This window comes from Coenobita brevimanus, chromosome 112 (genome assembly GCF_032717465.1).
Source record: "Coenobita brevimanus isolate Jiangsu-jjx chromosome 112, ASM3271746v2, whole genome shotgun sequence".
Lineage (NCBI taxonomy): Eukaryota > Metazoa > Arthropoda > Malacostraca > Decapoda > Coenobitidae > Coenobita > Coenobita brevimanus.
In genome coordinates, this window is record NC_137065.1 from 13125993 (window position 1) to 13131125 (window position 5133).

The 5133-nt window shown below is 40.4% G+C and overlaps 1 pseudogene; it reads right to left on the reverse strand.

The window, feature by feature from the left end:
• Positions 1 to 4702: 4702 nt before the first annotated feature.
• Positions 4703 to 4823, reverse strand: LOC145418237 (5S ribosomal RNA; annotated as a pseudogene).
• Positions 4824 to 5133: the final 310 nt, after the last annotated feature.

The following is a 5133-nucleotide window of genomic DNA, read 5'->3' on the forward strand; positions in this document are numbered from 1 at the left end:
GAGAGAGAGAGAGAACTGAACACAAAGCTAAACACAAGTCACAGTATATGTCCAGGCTGGTGCATATATAACCCTGCTTCTTTTACACTGGCCAGTTCTTGTGTGGTGCGGGGACGGCTCCGTCAGCGTTATAAAGGTGTTCACTGTATCATTCCTTCCCTTCCTACACCTCCTGCCACACCCACACCAGCACACTGAGCCGTCCCTGCAACACACAAGCCACCTACACAGGAGTTTCTGATGGATCACTACTCCTGCCACACCCACACCAGCACACTGAGCCGTCCCTGCAACACACAAGCCACCTACACAGGAGATTCTGATGGATCACTACTGGCCAAGTTTCCAAACCCCGAAAGGCGACTGTAAAGATTTGGACATTTATTCTTTCTTTCTTCTTGTTCTTGTTCCTGTTCTTCTTCTTCTTCTTCTTCTTCTTCTCTCTCTCTCTCTCTCTCTCTCTCTCTCTCTCTCTCTCTCTCTCTCTCTCACACACACACACACACACACACAAACACACACTTTAAGTCAAAAGCTAAATCACTACCCAAGGGCTTTATGAGCACCTTGTGGTTTAGTGGATCGAGGCTCCTTTGGTTCCAGTCCTAAAGAGACGACTTGTTTCATTTTCTTTCTCGTTTCGTTGTTTTATCTATTTTATTTTATTAATTAATTTATTTAGGTCTTCGCTGCCATACTGGGGGTTGTCGGGTCATCTACCCCTAATGTACTCAAGGCGATAGGCCTTTTATCCTTGTATTTTTGCTGCCTCCAACGATATTTATTTAGTAAAAAAGGCTTTAATTATGCCTGGGAAAATAAATAAGATCCTTTTCACTACGATTTTTGTAGCTAATTCAGTCCGCCTGAAGACAATTGTATTCAGCTTAAATTAGACCTCGTACTGAAGGGGTTGATCCTTGTGGGCCCATAGTCGCGTTGTTTAAGGAATCTCCCTAATCCCTCTTCCTTAACGGTTTATTTTCTGGTTATGGCTGCTTGATGCCCTTTTGTACAGTCGGCCTAAGAAGTGACGGCGGAGTATCCGGAAGTTTTCGGTCAGTAATAATGCACATACTTTTCCTTATATCTCTACGATGTGAAACCTAATACGTAAAATTGTTACAAAAAACAGTTAATCAATGCCAAAGTACCTGTATATTTCAAAACTGTAGGAAGCAGTTCGTTAGTTACGATAATAAGAAATCCTAAATGGAACTAATTGAAATTTCAGAACTATCGCTCAGGGACAGTCAGGAATAATTTGTGGCGTTCAAATCTAGTATGGTAACACGCAATAATTTTTTAGTAGCGTAAGACTGAACAAAAGGAAGCTTCAACACAATTAAAATTAGTTATTATTGTTTATATAATAATTTCCGTTACAATACTAGGGAATAATTTAAAGTCATGTATTTCCGTTTCCAATGTCTCTGTGGACGACGCCAGAATGCGGGAAGGCGGCCTAAGCCAGTAAGCTATTTTTAATGTTTTGATCAACATGGACGAAAGGAGATAACATTTACTCAAAGACATGCAGTTATTGCACTGCCTTTGACCAGTTTTCCATTAAGAAAAATCTCTGGATTATTTAATATAAGCCAGAAGGCTATCGGTGAAAGAAGTATAAAAAAAAGGATCCTCGAAATTTGTCTAGAGTCGGAGCTCCTTTCCGGTATCCTCAGTGCATAATCGATTAGCAAGTGTAATAAGATGCAGAGGTTCATAAACAAATCACTGAGTTCAGAACTTCCAAATCAGCATTTTCAGATCACCAGGACATTACAGTTTATTTAAAAGACAGATATTAAGATTAGCAGATGGAGTAAAAAGTGCGTGCCTTGGCATTGCAAGAGTTTATGGTCCTCTTTATTCCCTAGTGCAAAAGAAAATGAAAGAATTTGTCATACCTCCTTACAACTAAAAATAATTTTGCATCAGTTGGGAATAAAGTTGCTTATTTAATATTGGCGAGAGGAAGACGGAATAAAAGGCAGTATGGTCTTGCTGCTACCGCAGGTAGGGCATCATTTCGAAGAATACCGGTAATTTCATTGTTATGGCATCCTTATTGTTGCTATATCATCACATAGCGTTTGAAAATAAGGCAGTTTATTGCAGTCACAAGAACTTTCCTTAACTGGTCTTCAAAACTAGAGCATCTGTATTTGAAATCCTGGGAAACAAATAAATCAGGAACACGGAGTTATAGGCCTACTGCCCAACGCGCTTGGAGTAATACATTTCTCACATTCAAATCGGGAAAGGTAGCTAAGTGGTAACTTCAAATATATGACTACCTCCTGTTATTAATTTTACATCATTCTTAGCGCGATATAATATACATTTTATTTGATGTGACGTGATGAAGGCATTGAATGTTTACCTTATATTCACTATTTTCATCGAACGTATGGCAGTGCAGAGTGACCGAAGCAATCTGATACTCGCCATCACTTCTTGGGGCGACTGTATGTCATTTATGCAGGGTATGGCGATGTTGGCAGGATTTATATAACACGAAATAGGGTAATAAAGTGTAATGAAGAAAATAAATCAGCTAGGAAGAGGTATTCGGGAGCCTCCTTATCCAACGAGAACACGAACAACCTAGCCACGGGACCCTACGCCTCGCTGAGATAATATATATATATGTGGATTTTTTTTTTCAGTTTTAATAAAAAGGAAGATTCATGATGGGAATTTCTTGTGGTTATCCGGTAATGGATGTAGATAGACAGATAGATAGATAATCAGATAGACATGCAGTATTTATAGATAGATATACGTATTTGTAACTAGATAGATAAAAAGATGGATATATTAAGAGGAGTGGTAGGTAGATAAACAGACTGATAGGTATGTACGTTCGTGAGGAGACATACAGAATAGGAAGACAGCTAGACAAGGTAAGAGAGAGAGAGAGAGAGAGAGAGAGAGAGTTATGAGTGCTCTATTAATATGAATGAGCAATACTGCTTTATTCTCAGGGTAAAAATAGAATGAAGGCAAATCTGAGAGAGAGAGAGAGAGAGAGAGAGAGAGAGAGAGAGACAGACAGACAGACAGACAGACAGACAGACAGAGACAGAGACAAACAGACAGACAGACAGACAGACAGACAGACCGGTTAGTATACATTACAGATAGAGGAGCAAAAAGGGGAAAGAAAGTAGAAAGAGAGAAAGAGTTAAAGCTTTTCACCACTGGCAAGGGAATACAAGATGGTCTCCACGTAACTGCAATCCTCTGACATACTTCTTTGCAAATTGCCATGATGATTAATAAACATCCAAGGATATACGAGTAGGATCCCAACACCTTTAAGTTTGTATGATTTGACCTTTTACCACGAAAGTCCTGTTGAAAGTCATAGAGAGAAATAGAACATAGAAATAAATGAACTGTGTCAGGATATTTGCCCAGGGAACAACTGTGCCAGGGAATTGGTGAAGACATAAAGGACTGGTACGATACTGAAAAATGTTTGGAGGAAGAAGGAGGAGTAGAAGGAAGAGGAAGAAGAAGGAGGAATAGGAAGGAGGAGGAGGAATGTGAAAAGGAAAGGAGAAGAAGAAGAAGAAGAGATAGCAGTAGTAGTAGTAGTAGTAGTAGTAAAGAAGAAGAAGAAAAAGATGATGATGATGATGATGATGATGATGAACAGTACGAGAAAAAGAATAAAAGTAAGAAGAAAAAGAAGAAGAAGAAGAAAAGTAGCACTAGTAGTAGTAGTAGTAGTAGTAGTTGCAGTAGTAGTAGTACAGTAGTAATAGTAGTAGTAGTAGTAGTACGGTAGTAGTAGTAGTAGTAGAAGAAGAAGAAGAGGAGGAACTAAGTTAATACAGCAGGTGTGTACACTGTGATGTGGATACCTTATTAATAAGTTAGTGAATAAATATGAGTAACAAAAATGGAGAGAGAGAGAGAGAGAGAGAGAGAGAGAGAGAGAGAGACTAAATATTCCATTCATCTAATACGTTAATTCTGAGTACCGAACAAGAAACACATACATACAGTAATAACGGTGTGTGTGGGGGAGGGGGGGGAGAGAAATGGTGATTTTTTTTTTTCAAACGTTGTGTGTGTGTGTGTGTGTGTGTGTGTGTGTGTGTGTGTGTGTGTTGCTTCGAGATGATTAAATGGGGGTCTGTAGCATGCATCATTTACCTAGCATCTCTCTCTCTCTCTCTCTGTCTCTTTCTCTCTCTCTCTCTCTCTCTCTCTCTCTCTCTCAAATCAGTTCAACGTGTCGCAAGTTTAGCTTGTCAAGAATTAATTTCTGATAATACCTTGAGAAAGTGATGGGGTGAGGAGAAAAGGAGGAGGAGGAGGAAGAGGAGAAGAAAAGGGAAGGAGAAAGGATGGGAAGAAGCAGGATATGAAGTAAGGAAGGAAGACTGGGGGAGGTGAAGAATGAATGAATGATTGAAATAAGGTAAGGATGAATGAAGACAGGAAGATTTGTAAGGGTGATGAATGAATGAAGAAAGGAAGGAAGATTAGGAGGTGCGAGGAAGAGGCTAGGAAGGTATTTGGAAGAAAGTAGAAAGAAAAGAGGAAAAAGCGGAGGAAGGAGAGAGGAGGAAGAGGGAGGGAGAGGAGACAACCAACAACAAATTGAGAGAGAGGGAGGGAAGAGATAGGAAGAGGAGGAAGGAGAAGAACTGGATGGATGAAGGGAAGAACAGGAGGAATGGGATGCCAACAGCATCTGGTGTTCCCTGGCGGTCACCCATCCAAGTACTAACCAGACCCAACGTTGCTTAACTTCGCTGATCGGATGGGAAGCGGTGTACTCAACGTGGTAGTTCGTTCTTAACCCAGGGTATTAGGGTTAAAGAACACAAATAGCATAGGTGGCAATGTCAAGATGTGTGATCCAAAGTAAATCGCTAGAGAAAGACGCTATGAATCCTCCTATGCCACTTCAAACACAACGCGGAAGCTCAGAGGTTCGAAAATATGGAACTAGAAACACGGCAAACCCAAGGGAGTCAAAGAGGAAGCAGAGAGGGAGAGGAAAAAAAAAGGAATAAAAGGGAGGAGAGGAGGCATTTATGGTCAGAGTTTGATGAGAGAGAGAGAGAGAGAGAGAGAGAGAGAGAGGCAACTGGAAGGTCTGTGAGTCAA